At 38.2% G+C, this 27,502-nt stretch overlaps 1 protein-coding gene across 1 annotated transcript in view; it reads right to left on the bottom strand.

Annotated features, from left to right (window-relative positions):
- The window catches only part of PTPRT (protein tyrosine phosphatase receptor type T), a gene marked incomplete at both ends in the record, with an annotated part of 687,552 nt that overhangs the window by 385,284 nt on the left and 274,766 nt on the right, over nt 1-27,502 (bottom strand). The gene's annotated exons all lie outside the window — the stretch shown is intronic.

Here is a 27,502-nt window from a genome sequence, read left to right as displayed (position 1 = left end):
GGCCAACAATCAGAACCCCAGATAGTTGTTAATTTTCTCAGATCTATTACTATTATTATAATACTAGATGACCTCCAAGGTCCCTTCCAACATTATTATTATTATTATTATTATTATTATTATTATTATTATTATTATTATTATTATTATTATTATTATTATTATTAATTGTTTTCTGGGAGAAAAGAAAAACATCAAAATTCCAGGAATACTTTTGTATCCACTGCTTGCATCATCAGCTAAAGGGGACAATTAATTATTATTTTAAAATTTTTCCACCTTGGATTTCAAACTGTCTGACAGGAAAATATTCACTTCAGACATGAAGAGCATATCATATTTCCTTTTCGCTCTACTGAAGTTACGCTATCAGACCCTTTTGTTTGCATATGCAAACACTATTAAGCTGTCTGCTCTTGCAACATGTCCATATTATATAGATTACAATATATCAAGAATCCTACAATTTGGGAGATCAGTTAAATTTTTGGAAAAACCACTGAATTGTATTAGGCAGAGTTTTCAAAATGATTGCTTCAGTGGCATCGCTATTCACACTGCTCTCATCTACAAGATAGAAAACTGGTAATGGTAGAAGAACCATCTTTACTAAGGAGCCTAACTATAAGGTGAGAAATAAAGTCCAGAATTTAAAACTACTCTTTGGAATCCTCATTTTTCTGCTTCAACAGCTTTTCAGACAGAAACTGATAAGACTCGGGGACTATGAGTCAGAGTGGTTCAACTCCAAATTCACACATTTGTTCCTGTGAAAAATAATTAAATGCACAGCAAATCACCTCTATACTCTTTACCAAAAAAAGGTCCATGTAGTTAGCAGAACTGAGATAAACTCAATAAAAGTGTTATCTTTTAAAACTGAGAATACATTAAAAAAAGTTTCACTCATATAAGCAAAGACAAAACTGTGCCAAAATAAATAAACTAACAAAACACCACAACCACATACATATTTACCCACATTTTGTTTGACTCCAGAAAAAAATAATTTTTATATTATAAGTTATTTTACAAGTTTGATGCATGATTTCTACAGTCAACTTATTTCTATCATATGTCTACTTCACACATGGAGTCAATCTCCACCAGTGATATAAACTGTCATCTGGAAACATTACTATGGTGATAAAACACTAATATGAGAGGGTTGGTATTCCTAAAGCAATGGCTGGGTGATTCTATAAATCACTTGCATGGAAGACATCATGGACCTTTTGTGCTATTTGCTGTAGTTGCTGACTGGACAGTTCAATAAATAACCAACTAACCCTGAGATTAGCAATCTAAGCAATTGCCTGGATCCTTGCTCCTAAATTATCCTTGTTGGAGGGAAAAAAGTGTTCCACAGTTTGCTAACAGAAATTCTTTCTAAGACTTGATAAATCCAGAGACTTCAAACTATTCAATGTAATCTAAGCAGCATACTTTATTCATTCATTTATTTGTCTGCCAACCTTGTAAAACACAACTCTATATGGCTCATAACAATAATCAGGGCTTTTTTTCTCATAGAACGCTCAGAACGGAGTTCCAGCACCTTTTTTGGATGGAACCTTGTAGGGTAGGCGAGGCAGGTTGTATGACATGTGTGAGTTCCGGCACCTTTTTCTTTTACAAAAAAAGCACTGACAATAATAAAAACCAAAACAACCAGGAACTTAACCTACCATTGCCATTCAACCAATCAATCAATCAATCAATCCATATAATAGATTCCTATATCCAACCAGATGACAACACTTAAGGGATGGACCCTGGAATGTGGCGACTCTATTTAACCTAGGCAGATATCCTGGGGGAGAGACAAACAACCTGACCCTATACCCTGTATGCCCAGCACTCTCAATCTGGATGCATTCAAAGGAAGCCTAACTACCAAATGATAGTTGGGCTCTATTTGGACAAAACATGTCAACTCTAATCTTTACCCTAAATATATGTCTTTTTGTGCAAGTTAAAGAAGCACTTCTCCTTTGTTGCTGATGCTCTCTTTGCAGGGGCTGTTATTTAAATAAATATTGAGTTAGAAGTAAGGCCCTTTGAAATGAATGGAAGATGCCTTTCTCTTTGATCAGTTTCCCACCATTGTTTCTTGTCCTGCCCTCTGGTGCCTTGATGAATAACATGACCCCCTCTTCTTTGTGGCAGCCCCTCAAGTACTGGAATATTGCTATCATGTCTCCTCTATTTCTTCTTTCTTTAGACTAGCCAAGCTCAAGTCCTGCAGCCATTCTTCATATGTTTTAGTCTCCAGGCCTTTGATTATCTTAGTTGCTCTTCTCTGAATTTTTTTCCAAACTGTCAACATCTTTTTGTGATATGATGGCTGCAGTATTCCAGGTGTGGTTTTACTAGGGTTTTATAAAGCAGTACTAATACCTCATGTGGTCTTGATTCTATGCCTCCATTTATACAACCCAGGATTGTATTAACTTTTTTGGCGGCTGCTGCATACTGCTGACTCATGGTTAAGTGATCATCCACTAGGACTAGAAGATCCCTCTCACTGTTTTTAAGCCAGGTCTTGCCCAATCAGTACTTGCACCTTTGATTTTTCCACAATTTGCTTTTTTCCACAATTGAAACTCATTTTGTTGGATAGGGCCCATTGTTCAAGTTTGTCAATATCTTTTTTGGATCCTGAGTTTGTCTTCTGGGGTGTTGGCTACTCCTGCCAGTTTGGTATCATCTGCAAATTTGATGAGTTCCCCTTCAATTCCCTCATGGATACTGAACAGTACGGAGCCTAAGACAGAACTTTGTGGTACCCCACTGCTTTACTTCTCACCATGTGGATGTAGTACCATTGAGGACTATTCATTAAGTATGGTTTGCCAGCCAGCTACAGATCCATCTGGTGGTGATGTCTATTCCACCTTTTTCTAGCTTACCAAAGAGTAGGTTGTGGTCTAATAAATGCTCTGGATTGCAGATAAAGTGTGGACAAACTATTGTAATGCTGCCAGCCGTTTAATTACTTTCTTAGGGTAAGACTCTTCAAATTTTCTGAATAAGGTAGGATTCAGTAATAGAAACATGCCCTGGGTTTTGGGAACACAATATAGATAGACAAACTGTCCTTCCTATATGAAAGATACAATTCTGTGCATGCATACATACATAGAGGGAAATTGAGTTCTGTGAAGCTTCTTCATTTATGAAAAGTCCTTCTTGCTCTCCTTGGATTTACCTCTGTGGAAGTCAGGTGCCCAGTCTCTTTGGCAGCCAAAGCCAAATAGTCATAGAGGGAAATCCTGCAGAAGCAGCATGAGTGCAGCAGTTTCATGTGGCTAAGAACCTGACTAAATCACAGATCCTCACTACATCATCAGTATGGTTGAAGAAGATAAAAATAATTTGTATGGCAAAATAAATATTGGGGGGAAAAGAGTGGGAGGAAAAACTCCTAAATTTGAATATATGTTCCTTACAATATAAACTTATGTTGAGGCAAAGGTAACATAAACAATCATTTGTGAGGCATTGCCTTGATTATTAGAACATATTTCCATCTTTTCCTCTAATTATCCCTTCACCATCTAACTGATTTTTGAAGTGCTGGAGCTTCTTAGACTTCAGTAAGGCATTTGACAAAGTAGACCACAACCTGCTGCTTAGTAAGATAGAAAAAAGTGGGATAGACAACAACACCAGCATGTGGATATGTAGCTGGCTGACAAACCATATTCAGCGAACAGTTCTCAATGGTACTATATGGAGAGAAGTAAGCAGTGGGGTATCATAAGGCTCCATCTTAGGCCCAGGACTCTCCCATACTGCATCTTCATTAATGACATAGATGAGGAAATAGAAGGGGAACTCATCAAATTTGCAGATGACACCAAACTGGCAGGAATAGCCAATACTCCAGAAGACATGCTCAGGATCCAAAAAGATTTTGACAGCCTTGAACAATGGGCCCTATCATACAAGATGATTAGGTAGGAAAAATCAAAGGTTTAAGTACAGATTAGGTGGGACCTGGCTCACAAACAGCAACTCTGAAAGGGACCTTGGATTTCTAGTGGACGATCACTTGACTATGAGCCAGCAGTATGCAGCAGCAGCCAGAAAAGCTAATACAATCCTAGGTTGTATAAACAGAGGCATAGAATCAAGATCATGCAAGGTATTAGTACCACTTTAAAAAAAAACCTAGTAAGACCACACCTGGAATACTGCAACCAATTTTGGTCACCACACTAGAAAAAAGATGTTGAGACCTTGGAAAAAGTTCAGAGTAGAGCAACTAAAATGATCAAAGGCCTGGAGACTAAAACATATGAAGAATGGCTGCAGGACTTGTATTTGGCTAGTCTAAAGAAAAGAAGAAATAGGGGTGACATGGTAGCAGTATTCCAGTATTTGAGAGGCTTCCACAAAGAAGAGGGGGTCACATTATTCTCCAAAGCAACAGAGGGCAGGACAAGAAACAATGGTTGGAAACTTATCAAAGAGACAAGCAACCTGGAATTAAGGAGAAACTTCCTGACAGTGAGGACAATTAACCAGTGGAACAGCTTGCCTTCAGAAATCATGGGTGCTCCATCACTGGAGATTTTTAAGAGACTGGACAGTCACTTGTCTGAGATGGTATAGGTTCTCCTGCTTGATAAGAGGGCTGGATTAGAAGACCTCCAAGGTCCCTTCCAGCTGTATTCTATTCTATTCTTCTCTGTCTTTTCCTCTCTTTTTTTTCTTTCTCAATCTGCCTTAATCTTTCTTTCTTTTCCTCTGCTGTTTTCCCATTCTTCATCTTTTCCTTCTGGAGAATTGTTCAATAAAACACTTTTTTTCATCATTTCTATAAAAAATACCATTTGAGCTATGGTTCCCATATTCCTGGCTTTCTCTTTCTTTCTTTCTTTCTTTCTTTCTTTCTTTCTTTCTTTCTTTCTTTCTTTCTTTCTTTCTTTCCTTTCTTTCTTTTCAAGGAATATTCAGGTGAAAATGCAGGGTCTGGGTCATGATGGGTATCACATTATATGCTATTGATGTGCCAGATTGAAGCAAACATTGGGTAAGGCTACAGGCTAAGCTTGATGGAATATGATTCTCTTTCCTTATCTTTTTATGTCACCTTTTCTCTTTTACTTTCTGATTCCATTTTTTTTATCACCCTTCACATCCTGGGAGCTATAGAGGAAGAAATAGATTATGCCTGCCTAGGATCTGAACTTACCATTTATAAAGAGTTTTTGAAATTAGATCAAGGGCCACATGAAGTTCATTAAGGCATCCAGGGTTCACAAGGAGTTTAATTCACAAACACAGACAATTCAGACTTATATTATATATCTGGAGAAACACAACTGCTTTTTATCTATTTAGAACATACTTTTCTAGAGGTGAAAGGTCCAAGGGAGCATTTAACCTAGTGGCAATAAAAATAATAGTTGCATGAATTTATAGAAGTACCATTGGGGTCAGGAAGAAAATTATACCTGTTGGCATTCCTGCAAAAAATATTCATACATATTTTCCCCAGTGGAATAGGATTGTAATACCATTATGCCACATGATGTAATAATAAAATAATTAAACCTTTGTAAAGCACGGAAGCTTATCTGCAGAGAATCCTTTCTATTTGTCCATCATTGCCCTTTGTTACTAACATTATAAAGGATTATGCATCAAAAATACTGAGAAATATTAGTTTTATTCTCTTTAAAGAGTCTGCTTTGGGTATGTCTGCAAACATGCTTTCAGGAAAACAAGCAACAAGTAATCACACATTGTGGGTAGGGGAATGAGAGAAGGAGAAAAAGGAAATATCCATTTCAGCAGTCACGCATAGCAATTTTTAATCAAATGCAACCCCTCTTGACATTCTCGTTCTGAGATTGCTGCCAAGTCATTTTACAGATATATTTCTCTGCTGGCCTTCTTGCAATTCACAGAAGATTGAGTTTGGAAAGCCTTGCCTTATTTCTAAGTTACTGATTTTCTCCCCTTTTCATTTTATGTGCTATGTTGTTATACTGCAACAGACAAGTCACATAAACATTCTGATCATTTCTGCCCAATGTGCAGCCATACACATTGTATTTAGAGGGAAAGACTTTGGCAGCATTTTCATAAATAACTTTTATGTTGTTGAACTGCTCATATGTATGTATATGTATTTGGCACATCTAATGGGTAATATTTATATAGACATACACACATGCATGCACATGTGCACACACACACACACACACACACACACCTTATAACAAGGGTACTCAGCCTCTAGTCCATGGCCCAGTACCAGGCCACAGCCCATTGGGAACTGAGCCATGCAAGTGGTGGGCGAGCCCACAAGCCCACAAAGCTCCATTTGTACAAAGAACAGGCACGTGTACAAAACCATTGCCCCCTCCCCTCCTGCCACTCCTACCAGTCCACAGAGCCAGAAAGTTTAGAGATCACTACCATATAATGTACACACAGAGAAGTTTGTGTGTGTGTGTGTGTGTGTCTGTGTGTGTGTGTGTGTGCACCACTAATCACATATGTCAAATACTGTCACTCTGAATCACCGTTTTGGGACTTGAAGACAGATAGGAAGATAATGTTTCTTCAGATGCCAGCATGTAAAAAAGGTACTAGGAATATTAATACTGGAGACCGATAGGCAAATTTAGCCACTTATTAAGCTAGATGGGGAAAAAATGGCCTTGTGAGTACTGTCCTCTTCTCAAGGGGAAGACAGTAATGGCAGATCTAGGGCAATCTGAAACATTTATGAGCATTCCTATATTTTATTTCTGTGATGAATCAAATCATTGTTTTTATCCAACTGAGAAAAAGAATGAAAGAAAAGCTTTGAAATTATTTCTCCTCAGTATTTCCAGTGCTAGCAACACTGGGAAGCTTATGATAAGACAATTTTATCTTATCATTATTTCCTCTAAATTAAGCATTCATCCATCCATACTGCCATTTGCTATTTTTGCCTGAAAACAAATCATAGGCAATGAACTCTTAGAGGAAAACATATATACTGTATTTTGCATGCTGTGAAATGCTGAGGGTTCAGCACTTATTCATACAGACACCTAGGACATATGGTTTTGCAAACAGATGGGATATCAAGTCAAGTGTATTAAATGTTTTTTGATCAACAGGTTAACATAATTGATATCTTGCTATTTCTGCCAGTCTCACAAAGATTAAAAATATATTTTTATATGCTTAGATCAATCCAGATTAAATAGAGAGAAGAATTTTTTAAAAAAATATTGAAAATGACAAGGAGCATAATATGGCACTTGCATTGAGCATACAAATAAATGTGGGGAATTAAACCATGAAGTACTCTCTAGATACACATAAATTTCATTTCCCCTCCTCCTTGGTGCCTAATGATGCCTTGATAAGCCTCCTATTATTAATGCATCTGCAACATATATCCTTTTTTCAGAACTGAAATCGTACTTGATAGCAGATGGCATCTATTGTGTTTACACAACATCACTTTATGATTGCATTTTCTCACATCTACAGTAAAAAAAGAGAGAAAGCCATAATTGAGTTTTTAATGGCTTTGCACACTGTTCATTAAGATTACATGAGGATGTTCTTACAGTTGACAGCTGAAGAAATGAGCTACCCAGAAGAAACTCTTGTGACCAGTTCAATATATGCTCATTTGAGACTTCCTCAACATCACCTTTCAGATGCTACTCAGGTTTAAAGCTAAATTATTGTGAACACCAGATGAACCAAGGTAAACTCATGATATTGCATGCTAAGTTACTCTGGAATTAAATACATGATTTACATCAACTTGCTATTGTGGGAAAATATTAATGGAGGGAAATAACCAGGGCTTTTTTTCTAAAAAAAAAAAAAAAGGTCCTGGAACTCTCATCTTGCCAGGCGCAGGAGGTGGGGGGAGTGGCGCTGCTAGGGTCATGGGTGCAAGGGGTGTTGGCGGCGTGCTGCCCCCAGGGCATTAGCTGGTGCAGCTGATGCTGTGGGAGCAGCGGGGCCCGCTCTATATGGCGGGACTGCGTGGGGCAGGCGGCGGAGGCAGTGCGGGCCAGGCAATGCAGGGCAGCCACTTAGGTGTGCAGGGTGAGGCAATGGTGGTGCAGGTCCAGCACCGGGTAGACCACCAGCCTGGCTGACATGGGTGAGCACAAGGAAGGAGTGCACATGGACTCAGCAGAACCCATTTCCCACTCCTTGTCCTCTCTTATTTACCTAGTTAAGATGGTGTAGCTGGGCAGCAGGGAGGGGTGCAAAGTTCCTGCCTTTGCTGCAGACAACTTGCCTGTGCAACGTTTGTCAGCCAGGTCTTTTGGCATGCTCAGCAGCAAGCCAATAGGCCAGGCATAGGCAACCTTGGCTCTTTTATGACTCATGGACTTCAACTCCCAGAAGATGTTACATAACATAACTTCCACATAAGTGGAAGATGTTAAACTGTCCGTCTGTTTCTTTCCTTCCCAGAAATTGTATGAAATTAATGAGTCCTCCCTAAGCTCAGCTGATCAGCTTGTCCTGGAATCTTCTGCCAGAAAACAGAAGTTTGCACGTTGCAGTTGAGACATCTCATTTTAGATATATCACATATAATTGAAGATTGTAATTAGTTGCGTGTGCATGTTCAACAAGTGTGATGTATTTGGGCTGGCATTTCTAGGCCTCTTTCCAACCACATCCAGAAAAAATTGTAACAAACATTGGAATTCTTAAGGCCATGTTTGGTATTTCCCAGCAATCTGTTACTGGAAGGAAAAAGCAATCCCTGCTGCATTACTGATACCAGAGAAGCATTTGCCTATATGCAGGTATCCTTAGGCTGCCATAGTTATGGATGAGAAATATTGGTTGCAAAGTTGGCATTTCTGGATGTAATACAGATATTTTGGACTTATTTTTGTTTTTTTGCATGTTTGATATTATTAAAAAGGCATATGCTACTGACTACGCTTATGCACATATGTAACATCTTTTGCTAGGTTGCTTGTCCAGAATGTGAAAAGTGAAAGATTGTGACTAAACAAAATTTTAATGTACAGATAATACCACCAGAAATTATTTTAGCCTTTTTAATAAATGTTGTTATTGATGTTAAGCTCACCATGGAAAACATCATATATTGTTATGTATATACTAGGTTAATTATTTAAAGACTGAAGTGCAACATAACTAGATTCTAAATAATCTATTTTTCAAAACACACAACAGTCCAAACAGTAAAAGTAAAGTCCAAATTAAGAATATTTCATTCTTAAGAAATGTTTAATTTAAATTGGTTTAGTTGTAATAGAGTATGTACAAAAGATACTATTTTTTTCTATTATCAGCTAACATATTACATTGAGAAAAATGTTTCTCATTTCTTTCCTGTTACCTTTAATTGATTTCATTGCAGACATGTTAACATAGGAAATAGATTATTTTGTTATCTAATTTTACCTTCCAAAAGACAGAAGCAGACGAAAAATGTGAGGTTCTTTCCTGTTGACTTTTTTGAATTAGCTGCTTTAGATTCTAAAAGTTTAGTTCCTAAAGAAGTAACCCTGTAAATAATTTTAATCTCCTCCTCTAGGGCTGGGTAGGCAACCTTGGCTCTTTTATGACTCAAGGACTTCAACTCCGAGAATTCCTGAGCCAGCATGGCTCAGCTTGGAAACCTCTCTCTTTCCCCTCAGCATGGCTGTCTCAAGATTTCTGGGAGTTGAAGTCCATGAGTCATAAAAAAGGGCCAAGGTTGCCTAGCCCTGCAATAGGCTTTCAGACGGAGCTTTTTTTTTTTTTTTTTTTTTGCAAAAAAAGGTGCCAGAACACTATTCTGAGTATTCTATGAGAAAAAAAGCCCTGGAAACAACCATTGTAAATCATTGTTTACTCACAGGCAGAGAAATAAAAATGGACTTGCAAAATACTATTAATGTAAGTATAAAAATGGACTTGCAGAATACTATTAATATAAGTATCTCAATAAAGCTTAAACTAATATTCTTATACACTCTGTTTTTTGGTCTGGTCCTTTAAAGCAGCGTTTCCCAACCTTAGGAACTTGAAGATGCGTGGACTTCAACTCCCAGAATTCTGGGAGTTGAAGTCCACGCATCTTCAAGTTCCTAAGGTTGGGAAACGCTGCTTTAAAGAATGAAGGCATTGTGTACAGTTTTTCTTCTACACTTTGGTATATCTAGTCCTTGGAAAACAAAGAGCAAACAAAGAACCCTCACAGACTCCACAGACTTGATATGTTTAGTTGCAGACTAAATAATCATTTTAATTTGGATTCCTGCAATGGGTTGGAGACAGTGCCCTAAACAATCCAAAGCAAATCTATTATTTTATTTTTTTCTATATAAATATATTAACAAAGATGAACAGTTTCTATTAGCTAACATTGTGTAAGTTAGCACTCAAAGTTATCCCCTGTCCAATGCTACAGTGTGCATTTAATACTCCTGGTCTGTAAGAAAGAACTGGAAAAAGGACCCTGGTTACTGGAATATTCTTTGTATATTATTATTATTATTTTATTTGTAAAAGTAATTATCACTTCAATATCCCCTGGCAATACTACAATACTATTCATACTTGACAAGTGTCAGAGCGCAGAGTCCCAAAACAAAATTACACCTTGTCCCTCAGTATTCTTCTCAATCTGATATATTTTTTAATATATAGAAATATTTTAAATTTAGTGGGCCTTTTCACTAGATTTATGCCAGTAAAGAAAAGGGTTAATTGATAATTCCAACCCATATTTTCTATGAGTTATTAACCAAAGCCTTAGTCTTTAGTTAATTAAGTTTATGTGATAAGAAGTAAATTAGCCATGTGCACTTCATTGTTAACCATTTCTTTTGCCTTTGCAAGTTGTGTAAATTCAGCCATTCTTTGCCATTCCAGAAACAAAACTTCAGGATTTTTCAGATATAGACTGATCACTTGAGATAAGCCTTATTTAAACTCAAACAGATCCATATTAGCCTGTTTTGTTTCTAAATTTTCCAAAATCCAATGCATAAACCTATAATATATTAAAGGAGAATGGGAAATGAAAGTAGTAAATTACATTAGGAAATGCTATATGTCCCTTTAGCAGTCATTAATTTGGAGTTATGGCAATGTGAAAAAGCCTACTCTAAAGATTCTTAATAGCAGGTTCCATTAGGAGATGTCTAACGGCTGAGTATAAGAGGATTGAATAGAGGAGAACTTCTTCTGAGATCACACAATTAGACCTCTAATGATTTGGGTTGATGGATGTATTGTCCAGAAGACCCAGAGGTGAAGGCAAAGAGCAATGTTTCTCACTTAAACTTCATTCTGATTTGTCTATAGGACAGGCACCATTACAGTGAAAGCTGAAGAATAGATTTTATCTTGAAATAGAAACTGAAAGAATAATAGGAAATGAACCAGCTATAGCACAATATTCTATTACAAAGAGATAAAAAGTCCTATTTACAGTGTTTATTCCCTAAATTGCTGGAATCCAGGATCCCACTTCTGTGTTCTGTGGTGGATAGTTATAAGAACAGTAACATTTCCAGCTGTGAAAAAAACTACTCCAAAGTCTGTCTTTACTAAGATACTTTTAAATGGAAAGGGGAACCTGAGTGCAAAGGTAAAATATTTGTGTACGTTTCAGTGAGATCACATTTATTTTCTGGATTTGAGTAAATAAACATAGGAATGTACTGCAAATTAGCTTTTAAGAAAAAGGGAATATTTTAAAATCTCTACCAAATTTTGGCATTTCACTGAAATCTCAAACCTGAGGTAATGATGGGCCACACAGTACATTTTGTGGCAGTACAAGCACTGGAAAATGTAATAATATAATAATTCAAAGAGGAATGATAACAGTTCTCACAAAGTTTATCCAACTGTACTGTTATATTTATTTATTTATTTATTGATGGGATTTATATCCCGCCCTATCTCCTGAAGGACTCAGGGCGGCTAACAATAAAACATATAATAAGTACATAAATCAAGATAAAATGAAATTGAGAACATCAGTGCAATAAAAAATTAGAGAATTTAAAAATGAATTAAAAATACTAAATATAAATTAATTAAAATGCCTGTCAGTCTAGGTCAGCTTGGTGGAACAGGTGTGTTTTGAGGCCGCGGCGAAAGGATTGGAGGTTTTGGGCTATCCGAAGCTCAGGGGGGCGCTGATTCCATAGGGTTGGTGCTCCCACAGAGAAGGCCCTCCCCCTGGGGGTCGCCAGCCGATATTGCCTAGCTGACGGTACCCTGAGGAGGCCTTCTCTGTGTGAGCGTACTGGACGATGGGAATTTGTTCCCGGCAGCAGATGGTCCTGCAAGTATCCCGGACCTAAGCCATGTAGGGCTTTAAAGGTAAGTACCAGCACCTTAAATCTCACCCGGAGGGCAACTGGTAGCCAATGCAGCTCACGCAGGAGGGGTGTAATATGGGAGTATCGGGGAGCTCCCATCACAACCCGTGCAGCTGCATTCTGCACCAGCTGAAGCCTCCGGGTGGTCTTCAAGGGCAGCCCCATGTAGAGAGCATTACAGTAATCAATACGGGAGGTAACGAGTGCGTGGGTGACTGTACGTAGGGCATCTCGGTCCAAAAAGGGGCGCAATTGGTATATAAGACGAATCTGTGCAAATGCCCCCCTAGCCACGGTTCCAATGTGATCTTCAAAACTGAGTCGGGAATCTAGGAGGACGCCCAGATTGCGTGCTTTATCAATGGGAGGTAACATCTCTCCTCCAATAGTCAGAGATGGAACCTCTTGGACTAAACGAGATGACGGTATGTACAGCCACTCAGTCTTGGCCGGGTTGAGTCGAAGCCTGTTTTCTCCCATCCAAATCTGTACCGCTTCCAGACAACGGGACATCACATCAAGGGCATCACTGGGTTGGTTCGGGGTGGAGATGAATAGCTGGGTATCATCAGCATATTGATGATATTTCACCCCGAAGCTACGGATGATCTCTCCCAGCGGCTTCATATAGATGTTGAACAGGAGGGGCGAGAGCACCGAACCCTGAGGCACTCCACAATTAAGAGGCCTAGGGCTTGACCTCTGCCCTCCTGCCAACACCGTCTGCGAACGGTCCGAGAGGTAGGAGGAGAACCAATGCAGAACGGTGCCTCCCACTCCCAGCCCCTCAAGACGACGCAGTAAGATACCATGGTCGATGGTATCAAAAGCGCTGATAGATCTAATAGGACCAGGACAGAGGAATAACCTCTATCTCGGGCCCGCCAGAGATCATTCACCAGCGCGACCAATGCCGTCTCCGTGCTGTGCCCGGGTCTGAAACCCGATTGGTACGGATCTAGATATTTAGCTTCCTCCAGGTTCAAAGGGAGCTGTCGTGCCACCACGCTCTCAACGACCTTCGCAAGGAAGCGAAGGTTGGAGACAGGACGGAAGTTGTTTAAAACAGCTGGGTCCAGTGCCGGTTTCTTGAGGAGGGGCCTTACCACCGCCTCTTTCAAGTATATGAAGGTTGGTCAACATAAAGTAGGTAATTATGAAACTGTAGTTCAAACAAATATATAGAATGATTCTATAAATATTTAAGCCCTTTTGACATCAACAGACCATTGTCTCATTTAACTGAAGTCCTTAGGTTTAGAAGTTTAACTCCTATAGGTATTTTATAGTGAATATATTCTATTAACATTTAATACTATAGATTGTCTTTAAATAATAAAAATGGCCAGACATTGTGTGATTAATTCTTTATTACCTAGGTCATACCTTATGCTAGTTAAAGAACAAAAAGAACACAAATAAATCAATGAAACAATCAATTCATTCATTTATTATGTAAGTGGACATGCAGACAGTATGGATTTGTAGATTCAATTCCACTGGTGTTAGGGAGAGCCTATAATCTCTTCCACCTTCTTTTTGGAACTACTGTAAATCTAAAGTAGGGCTTTTCAACCAGTGGTACGGGTACCATCTGTGGTACATTGGCATCTGGCAGATGGTACGTGACCATCCTAGAAAAGTGGTAGCGGGGGAGGGGAATGAGCTGAACTGGTGGCAGCACCACACAAACCTGAGCGAGAGACGGATGGAGCTGCAGGGCTGTCAGGGCTCAGCAAAAGCACAAGGATCAGTGCCAGACTCCAGCTGGAGCTCGGCGCTGATCCTGGTGCTTCTGAGCCCAGAAGAAGCACCAATCAGCTGGAATGTTGCAGCATCTCCAGGGTCTTGTGATTTACATTCAGATGCTTGGCAACTGATTCATATTTATGATGGTCACAGTGTCCCATGGTCATGTGAAGTGACCAAAACCTGTTGCAGCCACCCAGCAGATGGGGGGGAATAAAAACCAAACACCCCCAACCCCATCCCCACTGCCAATCCTCAACAGAAATGCTCACAACAATGAAAACCTCAGACAGGAGAAAGAGCACTGCCGGGCAGGCAGGCAGGTGTCTTGCTCAGCTGTGGCTTGGGGGGCACTTTTTTCAGTGTCATTGTAACTTCGAACAGTCACTAAGTGAACTGTTGTAAGTCGATGACTACCTATACTTCATCACTTTTTTCTTTTCTTTTCTTTCTTTCTTTCTTTTTTTGAGTCATCAAGTTTTTGACACCTTGCTAGCGACTGGTGGTACTCAGATGTTGCCATATCCTAAAAGGGGTACAATGGGTGAAAAGGTTGAAAACTCTGATCTAAAGCACTACATAGCTGAATACAATATGATTTTTTTAAAAGCAAGGATAGAGAGAGATCAGTAACAAGATAATAGACTGGCATTTAATTATTATCATAATAGTAAAGTTGGAAGGAACCTTGGAGGTCATCTAGTCCAATCCCCTGCTCAGGCAGGAAACCCTATACCATTTCAGACAAATGGCTGTCCAGTCTCTTCTTAAAAACTTCCAGTGTTGGAGCATTCACAGCTTCTGGAGGCAGGTTGTTCCACTGGTTAATTGTTCTGTCAGGAAGTTTCTCCTTAGTTCTAGGTTGCTTCTCTCCTTGATTAGTTTCCATCTGTTGCTTCTTGTCCTGGCTTTGGCTGCTTTGGAGAATAGCTTGACTCCCTCTTCTTTGTGGCAGCCCCTGAGGTATTGGAACACTGCTATCATGTCACCCCTAGTCCTTCTCTTCATTAAACTAGACATACCCAATTGCAGCAGCCGTTCCTTATATGTTTTAGCATCCAGTCCCCTAATCAACTTTGTTGCTCTTCTCTGTACTCTTTCCAGAGTCTCAACATCTTTTTTACATCATGGTGACGAAAACTGGATGCAGTATTCCAAGTGTGGCCTTACCAAGTCATTGTAAAGTGGTATTAATACTTCACATGATCTTGATTCTATCCCTCTGTTAATGCAGCCTAGCACTGTTTTGGCTTTTGGGGCAGCTGCAGCACACTGCTGGCTCATATTGAAGTGATTGTCCACTAGGACTCCGAGATCCCTCTCACAGTTACTACTACTGAGCAAGGTACCACCTATACTATACCTGTACATTTGGTTTTTCTTGCCTAAATGTAGAACCTTACTTTTTTCACCATTGAATTTTATTTTGTTAGGTAGCGCCCAGTGTTCAAGTCTGTCCAGATCCTCCTTTGATGTATCCTTTGATGTATCTTACATCTTTCCACTCATGCAGAACAACTGATGTGGCTAACAAATCAATAAAAACAGAAGAAAAAGAACATTAAAAAATAAAGCCTCCTTTGAGTTGAGCTCAGCTTCTGTAGTTTTCTTGGCAACAATACAGAATTGTTTGTTGCTGTTTTTCCTGGGATTTCACCTTGCTCCCAACCCTCTGTCTAGTACTTAGTCTTGATATTTTTTAATCTTCCCAAACTACTGAACACCAGGATCCTACCTCTGTACACTGTGGAGTATATACTGTACTGATAGAAGAGAATATTTTTTTATTTTTTTTAATTTTAATTCCATTTATATCCCGCCCTTCTCCGAAGACTCAGGGCGGCTTACAAGCTTAGCAGTAGCCTTCATTCTATGTATATGCCTGCTTATTAGGGCTTTCACACACACCCCAAGCGGCATTATTACAAAGTCAGCTTAATTGCCCCCAACAATCTGGGTCCTCATTTTACCTACCTCGGAAGGATGGAAGGCTGAGTCAACCTTGAGCCTGGTGGGATGTGAACCTGCACTAATTACAGGCAGCTGGTGTTACTTAAGGAGGCATTAGCCCACTGCTCCACCAAGGCTCAGGGTTGAACTTTGGTGTCCTTGATGCTCTGTGAGCTTGGTGGTTTTCTTCAAGAGGTTTCCTTATCCAACTAGAAAACATCACCAGCACTATCTGCAAGAAAACCACTAGGTTCACAGAGCATTAAGAACTTCACAATGTATATTTTGTAACAACAGGAATATTTCCTAGCTCTGAAAAAGATAATAGTACTCCATTGTCCATCTTTATTAAGACATTCTTTTTTAATGGGAAGAGGAACCAGTGCTAGAAAGTGTATACATAAATACTAATTTCTTACAAAGTATGCCATACAACCTCTATTAATGTCTAATCCATAAGTCTTCAGTTGCTTTGGGGGCACATAGTAGAATGAATGTAGCATTTTTCTGTGGTCGCAATCAACTGGTGTTTCTGGAAAGACCCATGGCTGTTTTAATGAGCTGTAGACTAAGGTTGCATTTATACTCCCACAAGTAGAATAGAATAGAGCTGGAAGGGACCAGCTCCCTGATCAAGCAGGAGAATCTATACCATCTCAGACAAGTGACTGTCCAGTCTCTTCTTAAAAACCTCCAGTGATGCAGCACCCATGATTTCTGAAAGCAAGCTGTTCCACTGGTTAATTGCCCTCGCTGTCAGGAAGTTTCTCCTTAATTCCATGTTGCTTTTCTCTTTGATCAGTTTCCAACCATTGTTTCTTGCTCTGTCCTTAAGTGCTTTGAAGAAAAGCTTGACACCTTCTTCTTTATGGCAACCCCTGAGATATTGGAATACTGCTATTATGTCACCCTTAATCCTTCTCTTCATTAAATTAGACATACCCAGTTCCAGCAATCATTTTTCATATAATCTGAAGCACCTATTCTAAAGATATTGCAAAACCCTAGACAATAGTTCTACTATAAATTAGGTGCCAGAAAAGAAGCTCCATTTAAAAATTGTTCTTTGTAAGTATACGCCTTCATATTTTCAACAAGGCACTTTTGTATATCTGTAGGTTTTCAAATTCACTATAATTTTGTTGAATAAGTTAAATAACTTATTCGCATCCCACCAGGCTCAAGGTTGACTCAGCCTTCCCTCCTTCCAAGGTAGGTAAAATGAGGACCCAGATTGTTGGGGGCAATTAAGCTGACTTTGTAATAATGCCGCTTGGGGTGTGTGTGAAAGCCCTAATAAGCAGGCATATACATAGAATGAAGGCTACTGCTAAGCTTGTAAGCCGCCCTGAGTCTTTGGAGAAGGGCGGGATATAAATGGAATTAAAATAAAAATTAAAAAAAAACTTAGAAGCTAATTAAACAAAATATGTTACTTAAATAAACTGAAGAAAGTAACTCATGTCTCTGACTAAGAAACACGAAAACAAAATAATAATAACTAATCACCAGTAGACTTCTTCCTAATACCAGGTTTCTTCCTAGTATACCCAAGGATTCAGCTAAACCATAACACATTTTTAAAACTGAATTATTGAATGAGATACAATTGTCTGGGATCAACCATCATAATAGGCAAGAAGCCATTGTTTATAAGTTGAGTTGACACTGCAAACTGCATTAAATCAAAACTAAAAGCACAGTATGGCTTTCAACAATGTGTGAATGTTATTACCAGCCAGTCATCAGTGCCACTACAGCTACAAGTTTCATAAGGAAAAATGGAGTGAAAATGTGCAAAGTGATGTTAATCCCACAGACCTCACTGAAGGCATATACAATAAAGTGTGCAAAATAAATGAATAGTATTTTTTTTCCTTTTCCAGTGGAAGAAAATCATAAGGTTCTATATATTAGACATTGTGGGACCAATGCTGTGATATCTTGTGTACAAAAATCCTTACAGACTATTGAGTGGGCAAGAGAGATGGGAAGGACAAATGGTAAAACCAGGTGGGGTGGAGAAATACATTTCATCTTTTTAAAAAATAGAAAATTGTGATTACTCCATAAAGAAATAGAAAAACTGACTTTGCAGCAGTTTGCATGCACAGTAGTATCTTTACCCTTTGCTCTACAGCTTTGTAGACTATTATTCTAGAAAGTCTGGATCTTACAAAATACTTGAAATACAAAATTTGAACTTTCTCAGAGCTTCATAATTGCTATCGATGTTCTCTGGAGAGGCCCCAGATTGAGCAACAGATGATTTCAGACATTTTTAATGGCTTCCCATGCCTGGTCACCAGTCAATTATAGGTATTATCAAGCTAGATGCTGGTTTTAAAAGCTTCCAACAGCTAAATAATGGCATAATTAAATCATCAGCATCTTTCACCAGCTTCTACTAACCAACTGATAATTTAAGATGGGATTATAGAATGGATGCTTTCTCATAAGGAGGAGGGCTGCTTGCACAATGAGGAAAGCAAGGCAGCAGTAAGCAAGCACACTGAATAAGCAGAACACTCACACAAAAACATCCACCCACAATCTCTATCTAGAGAATGGAGACTGTATATGAAAAGTAGCTATACCACTAAAATTTGGCATCAATTAATTCCCATTTCCCCACATGTGTTTCATTTCAGGACGTCACGTTGCCAAAACAGTATGTTAAAAGAAAATAATAACAAAAAGTTAGAAATTAGAATGTTGCATATACTGTAGAGCCAAAAGTTCAGCACAATCTTGTACAAAGCCATCCTCAAGAGTGGAGAACCATCCCTATTCTTTTGTCTGCTTTCTTCATGGTTTTATGTCCTTTTAGACCAGTCAGCATGACCGATGGCAAGAGCATGAGGAAATGATAGTAGCCTCTCCCAAAATGGCATTGGCAAAAGTTAGGCAACCCATATATTTTATAAAATACACTGGTATATCTCATTACTGTATATTCCATATCCAACAGTAAATATTGATTCCTTCTTTCACACACACACACAATGTTCCACAGTTGATTACTGTGGTTTTCCTTTGAAACAGTTTCCCATGTGAGACCCAGTGGGGCCAGGTACTGGCAAAATGAAGTTTCCATATAAAATCAAAAGCATTATCTTCAGTGTGACTGCTTACCAGAAACTGGTTATAAATACTATATGATGATTGCTTTATTAGCAAATAGATTTGGTCACAATCCAGTGGTGGAATTCAAATTTGTGAACAACTGGTTCTCTGTGTGGATGCCCCTTCTGGAAGTCCATTCTGGGCTTGGGCAACAAAAAATTAGCTACCGGTTCTGCCAAATTGGTGCAAACTGGCTGAATCCCACCACTGTCACAATCTAATGAGAATAATTCAGCATCAAATATTATAAGAAATGCTAAAAAGGGGAATAAGCAAAATATTCTATCTAAGTCCTTTTAAATATGGCTGGAACAGAAATAAAAAAGTTATAATGAGAAATGAACAAACACAGTCTACCATGACTGTACTCTGTTTTGAAGAGCTTAAACGTCTCCCTCACTTTAATTTAAGGCAATTAAATTTTCATCTGAAAAGAAAAGATAATGCCATTTGAAATGGTCACTGTGTAATATCTAAAATACATGAGAGTATACTAGAAGGCTGCTGACTGTTCACTAAATGTAGATCAATCAGTTTGTTTCAGATTTAAGAATTCAACTAAGTATTTTGCTGGGAGACTATTTTGTGGATTACAGACATTTTAATTTAAAATCCAGCAACAACCATAATACAATACAGATTGTATGAGTCTAAGCTAAGCTTCTGCATATTACATTTCCATAATTCTAGAATGTTCCTGGAATTGGGGGATAGAACATGCTTGGATTATTTTTTCTTTGTTTGATCCACTAAAGATTTGATGTTCTCTCCTCCTTCTCCCCCACAGAAGTTAGCAGTTCAATCTCTGTCAATTACATGTATTCAAAATTTGTAAACCTATACAAAAGAGTAATTGTTTAGTACAGTAGAATACTAAGCCATTAAACATGCATAATCAACTGTGTAATATAGAGAAAAGTCCTTGAACAGCTACTTGCTTCTTTCTCTCTCTCTCTCTCTCTCAGACATTCAGGAATCAACACATTAATGTTGTCATGTGTAAAATCTGTAAATCAAAAATATTTTGACAAATGTGTCTATTATGGACATATATCCTGACATTTGCTGGTCCTCCATGCACACTTATAGAGAACATGTCCTTGCACACCAAATGTTTAATCAATAATTAATTTCTACATTCCTCATTATGTTAGAAAATCTCTGTTATTTACTAGATAATTAACTTTTACTAATGCTTTTTGTCAAGCTGCATTTGGAGAAAAATCTGAATTCAATTAAAATGCAAAAAGGGAGTTATTTAATATTGTTTCATAGTGACATAAATTAATTTAAATTACTTGGATAGACCAATAAAGCAGCAAATTGAAAGTGGAACTATTGCTGAATCATAGTTGGAGTAGGAATAAAGACACAAATTCTACTGCTGCTCAAAAAAAACAAAACAACCACAGACTTTTAGAAGTGAAGAATAACTTCCAGAAAACAATCCAAGACTGAATTCAAATGCATTTCACATGATCACATTTAAAGATTACATGCCCTAAAGACTGCTTTCCTGACAGAAAAACATCCCATTAACCTCAGATGGAGCACAATCTCTTAGACACAATCCACTCTGAGGGCAGTCTCTTCTCATCTCTTCTACTGCCTTTAAAAAGTATTTGCCTTTTTGCAGCAGAAGAATCAGAGCTGGTCACTGCACCAATAACCCCGGGGAGCAAAAATAGGGGGAGGAAACTGGGTTTTCTGGTATCTGTGATGTAAGAGAACCACTACTAAAGAAACCATTCTCCTCCTCCCTTTCCCTAGGTACAAGACCATTGGGGAAGGAAAAAAGATTGAGAAGATTTTGGTGCTGCTTTTTACAGCATCCTGGATAAATGATTCTACCATGGAAAGACCATTTTACTGTACAGGTTCCAGCTATAAGAAGCACTTCCCTGGACAGATTTGTCCAATTCCCAAGAAAATCATCATCATCATCATCATCATCATCATCATCAAACTGTAGAGGAAGAAAAACAAAGTTTGAATGACTGACTATGTGAATCAAATACATAAAAACTGCTGCGGGCTGTGAAAACTGAGAGCATTATAAAATTAACAGAAACAAAGGTAGAATATAAGGAAAAATGGCTGGATGACAGATTAAATAGATGGAAAACCAAAGCATTGCATGGACAGCATTTGAAAAATGTTGAAGGAAAATGTGATAACAACTTGACATGAGCATGGCTTAAGATGGGAACCATCAAGAAAGAAACGGAAGGCTTAATACTGGCTGCTCAAGAACAAGCACTACAAACTAATGCCATGAAAGCGAATATACAAAAATCCACTGACAATCCAAATTGCCGACTTTGCAACAACAAAGTTGAAACTGTTTCACATCTAATATGTGAGTGCAGCAAAATCGTGCAAACTGATTACAAAGCTAGACATGACCGAGTTGCTAAATTAATCCACTGGGCATTGTGTAAAAAATATGACTTGTCTGTGTCCAAAAAGTCGTGGAAACGTAGGGTGGAAAAAGTTGTTGAGAATGAGAGGGTGAAGATCTTGTGGGACTTTCAAATACAGACAGATCACTATTTGGAACACAACATGCCAGATATTACAGTTGTAGAGAACTGAGGCATACAGCTGATTGATATCACTGTACCAGAAGATGCCAAAGTTGAAGAAAAAGAACTGGAAAAAATTACAAAATATCATGACCTGGCCATCAAAACTGTACAATTATGGATGAAACATGTAACAGTGATACCCATTGTCTTCAGGGCACTTGGAACTATGTCCAAAAACTTTGCAAAATATATCAAGAAACTGCAGCTTCCTGGAATAACTCCAGCAATGCTACAAAAAACTGTGCTACTTGGAACATCTTACATTTTAAGGAGGTACATGGTTGATACCTAGGATGCTGGCAGCAACCCGTGTCAACCATCAGCACCAGTCAGTTTGAATGTTCAGTTGACTGAGATTCATGTCTAATGAATAAAAGATAATAATAATAATAATAATAATAATAATAATAATAATAATAATAATAATAATAATGAAGAAGAAGAAGAAGAAGAAGAAGAAGAAGAAGAAGAAGAAGAAGAAGAAGAAGAACAACAACAACAACAACAACAACAACAAAAACAACAAAGTTGAAAGGGACCTTGGAGTTTATCTAGTCCAATCCCCTGCTCAGACAGGAAACCCTATACCATTTCAGACAAATGATTGTCCAATCTCTTCTTAAAAACGTCCAGTGTTGGAGCATTCACGACCTCTGGAGACAGATTGTTCCACTGATTAATTGTTATAACTGTCATGAATTTTCTCCTTAGTTCTAGGTTGCTTCTCTCTTTGATTAGTTTCCATCCATTCCTTCTTCTCCTGCCTTCAGGTGCTTTGGATAATAGCTTAACTCCCTCTTCTTTGTGAGATATTGGAACACTGCTTTCATGTCCCTTCCCCTCATCCTTCTCTTCATTAAACTAGACATATCCAATTCCAGCAACTGTTCCTTATATGTTTTAGCCTCCAGCCCCCTAATCAACTTTGTTGCTCTTCTCTGTACTCTTTCTAGAGTCTCAATATCTTTTTTACATCATGGTGACCAAAACTGTGGATATTGTATCCACAGTGAATTTGCAGGAGCATATCAAGATTGCCCTTTGCGATTTCAGAACAGTGTACCAAAACAGTGTACCAAAACATATATCTATGGCCCCCTCCCAAAAATAAAATCACACTAAACAAAGGAGGCTATGGTTAGTGGGTCTACATTGGGAGGGATGAGAACACCACTTCCCCACCATCTTTCTTGTCATGTCCTTTTCTCATCAGCTTTGCAGATTACTACAAGCAAGGAAAGTGGGAAGCAAGAGAAGAGCAGATAAGGCTCTTTTGATGCCAGTTCTCCTATCCCATCTACGGGTTTTCTCCTGCCCATTACTGGCACGAAAGAAGGCATTCTGCTTTTTTGGGTTCTCAGTTATGGACAATCTCCTATTATGCTTTGTTACCAAGCCAGAATATGCCAAGCCTATGGGATGGTCTAAAGCACGGGTGTCAAACTCACCGCATCACATCATGTGACATGATGTATTGTGACTTTTTTTTGCATTGCTGCTGTGGGTGCAGCAGTTTGACACCCCTGGTCTAAAGTATCTGATCAGGTATACTTCTGAATCAGCTTTTCCACTGAATACCATCACTTTAATGTTGCTATGTAGAAGAAACTGAAAATGTTCTCTTTTTTTACAGCTTTCTTTCATCATGCCAGCTTTTTATGTTTCTCCCTCTTAAAATTAATATAGTCTAAAATATGTAAATTATGGGGGGAAGTATCTAACAAGCTTCAGTTAAAGTCTAGAGGCTTGTGAAAGATTTCCCCATTAGAAATAAAGACCCTGAAGGTGTCATTAGCCTGAAATGCAATTGCAATTAGCTAAAAATATGGAGAACTGATAGATCATTCATACTTTGAAAGTAACCTTATACTACATATCATACTACAGACACACACAAACAGACACACACACTGAAAGAAAGAGAGAGAGAGAGAGAGAGAGAGAGAGAGAGAGAGAGTGTTACCCTTGCCTCTATATGTACCATGTCCTTTGTTCTAAGGATAAGGTTGCAGGTCATGACTTATCTGCATATTGATTCCAATTCAAAAGTGCAGTCTAGCCTATTGCATATTTTCCTCCACCCTATGAAATTTCAAAAAGGCAGAGGAACTAGAGATTAAATTGCCAACATACGCTGGATCTTGGAGAAAGCTAGTGAGTTCCAGAAAAACATCTACTTCTGCTTCATTGACTATGCTAAAGCCTTTGATTGTGTGGATCATAACAAACTGTGGCAAGTTCTTAAAGAGATGGGAGTACCAGACCATCTTATTTGTCTCTTGAGAAACCTATGTGCGGGTCAAGAAGCAACAGTGAGAACTGGACACGGAACCACTGATTGGTTCAAAATTGGGAAAGGAGTCCGGCAAGGCTGTATACTGTCGTCCTGCCTATTTATATGCAGAGCACATCATGAGAAAGGCAGGGCTAGATGAATCAAAAGTTGGAATTAAGATTGCCGGGAGAAATATCAACAATCTAACATATGCGAATGATACCACTCTAATGGCAGAAAGTGAAGAAGAACTAAAGAGCCTCTTGTTGCGGGTAAAGAAGGAGAGTGCAAAAATTGGGTTGAAACTTAAATTAAGAAAACCAAGATCATGGTATGCGGCCCTCTCAATTCCTGGCATATAGATGGGGAAGAAATTTAGGAATTGACAGATTTTATTTTCCTGGGCTCCAAGATCAGATGGGGACTGTAGCCAAGAAATTAAAAGATGCTTGCTCCTCGGGAGGAAAGCCATGGCAAACCTAGACAGCACACTAAAAAGCAAAGACATCACCCTATCAACAAAAGTGCGTATAGTCAAGGCTATGGTCTTCCCAGTTCCAATGTATGGCAGTGAAAGTTGGACCATAAGAAAGGCTGAGCACCAAAGAATTGAAGCCTTTGAATTATGGTGCTGGAGAAGACTCCTGTGAGTCCTTGCACTGCAAGGCGATCAAACCAGTCAGTCCTAGAGGAGATCAACCCTGACTGCTCTTTAGAAGGCCAGATCCTGAAGATGAAACTCAAATACTTTGGCCACCTAATGAGAAGGAAGGACTCACTGGAGAAGAGCCTAATGCTGGGAAAGATTGAGGGCAAGAGAAGAAGGGGATGACAGAGAATGAGGTGGCTGGATGGAGTCACTGAAGCAGTAGGCATGAGCTTAAATGGACTCCAGAAGATGGTAAAGGACAGGAAGGCCTGGAGGAACATTGTCCATGGGGTCGCGATGGGTCAGACACAACTTTGCACACAACAACAACAAAAATTATTATTATTATTATTATTATTATTATTATTATTATTATTATTATTACATTATAATAGTAATCCTTACATTCCTAAGAACATAGTGGATAACAAATAAAATTTCAGGATCAGTCAATGAGCAGGAAAAGTGCTTGCTATTTCAATCCATCAGTGCAATGTTCCTCCCAGATTTAGATCTAACCATAAAAATGTATATTTTTGTAGACTCAAGACCTGACTCTTCCAGGAATCTGTGTTGGGGCAATGAATTATGAGAAAAGATATCCTCAGTGAAAAAGAGGGGGGGAAAGGAATACATTGACAACTATTTGTCCACCCTGAGAAGGCCTTCTAACTATACAACTTTTGAAAATGAATGGATAAACCACATATCTTATGCTTTAGTATAAATTGCAAAATTATTTTTATATTCTACATACCCTATAACTATATAGCATATTATATATAGTGTATATGATGAATCTTGATTGTTCAATTACTATTCTTTAACTGGTATGATTTCTGAAGGGTAATAAGACTTGGATTTGGAAGAGGTCCTTGGAGTCTCTGTTTCTGTTTCATTCAAGAAAAGATCATATGTTGCTACTTTCAGCTGTACAGCTGAGATATTTTGCTGTTTATTACTAAGCTAGAAATTTCTTTTTGAAAGTTTTTTTAAATACACCTTGAATTGTAAGTTACTCAGTTATTTTTTATTGGAACAGTATATAAGATTGAGTAAATAAATAATAAATAAAAGGTAATATATGTGTGCTTTTTTAAATATAATGTTTAGTAAATATATGATGGGAAAAATCCCTTTCAATCTGCTAATGTCCAGTCTCATAAATAAGTTCTTCAGCTGTAAAGTTCTACCAAATGTAATTGAGAAGACTCTAAAAGTATGTTCAAATGATCCTTCTTCTGCAGGTCCCTGTTTGAAAATCCTGATCCAAGTTGTTATGCACTGATATTAACAGTTAATGTGTTTGATTTAAATCTGTCTTCAACTGTTTTGGAGGGAAGCTGAAGCTTATATTTGAGCAGGAAACCGGCTTTGGATTTGATTGCTCACCGTCTAGTGGTGGCACTTATACTGTAAATAGCTGTCAGTCTGTCGGTTGAGTTCAGTTCTGTTTATTCTGCAAATAAACGTGTTGCATTAAATCAGTCTGGTTAATGCCTCCAAAAACCCACTAGACAATACAAGTTATTCATTTATTTATTTTTATTCAATCATGTCCAATTCTTAGAGACTGCATAAACGCGTCCCTGCAGTATTTTTGGCAAGGTCTTTATTAGTGGTCAAAGACAGTAATATTGATTTAAAAAGGACAACAGTCTGTAAAAATCAAATTCTGTGCTGGAAGTTAAGATCAGGTCATCAGTGTACAGAAAGACAGACAGTTTCTTATCAGCAGTTTTAATTAATTTTCTTTCCAAGATCAATGCAACATTATTTATTTTAAAAATATTAAAAAATAGGACTAGGACATAGCCCTACCTGGCCCCTCTATATCTACTGGAGGTATCTGTCAGGTGGCCTCTGGGGGAAAACTTAACCTACATATGGTGTTCATCTGTAGTTCATTATTGAAGTCACCAATCTGATAGAGTTTTCAATTTGAGTTATAAGTGTTTTTACTCAATGGAATCTAAACCTGAATGAAACTCCACAAATGCTCATTTCTTTGTGATACTTATTAATTTAAATAAATTGGGAAAATAAGAAGGAATGATCTAGGATGCAATAAGTGGACTGAAACCCAGCATATTTCTCAGCAAACATATTCCGGTTAACAACTTCACCTTTCAATTTTGCAGCAGCTGCTTAGCACACAGTTTGTCAATGAGACTAATTCATCTATAATTCACTGGACACTTTCAAACACCCTTCTTAAAGATTGAATTTCAGCCTCCCAAGTGATGGACTATGGAACTGATATAGTTAATGATCCTGTCTAAGGTAGGCTCCCACTGTTTTATATTGGAAGTCACAGATATGAAATCCCCTCCTCAAACTTTGTTAGAAGGAATTGCCTTAATCAGTGACTCAATTTCTTTTCTTGTGACTGGTGGTCGTGATTCTATGTCATTAAGCTCTAAGGTTGACTTAGATTCAATCATGAAAGGAAGTATACAAGGAATGGAAATATAGTTCTTGATTCGACTCTTTGTATCCAGATGGAATTTATCTACATATAGGGTGCTATTTATTATTCTACAAAGTTCTTTGAATTTATAGCAGACTGAGTTATGTCAGACCAGCCTTTGGTGGATTTTTTTTTCACTAGTACTTTATAGTCTTTCTTGATTTTTATTAGCTCTGATATCATTCATAGTGAATAATTTTCTTTTGCCTTTCATGCACATCATCTTCAATTAGTGGGCAGTTATACTATCTGCATCAAATCAGGGTTGCTAACCTGAGAATAGCTCAATTTAGTGTAATTTTGAGTCAGACTTGGTTAAAAGAATTCTAGTATCCAAAGTTGTCA

Source organism: Vipera ursinii (genome assembly GCF_947247035.1).
Source record: "Vipera ursinii genome assembly, chromosome: 3".
Lineage (NCBI taxonomy): Eukaryota > Metazoa > Chordata > Lepidosauria > Squamata > Viperidae > Vipera > Vipera ursinii.
Note: the sequence above shows the minus strand (reverse complement) of the source record. Positions and strands in the feature narration are given on the sequence as shown.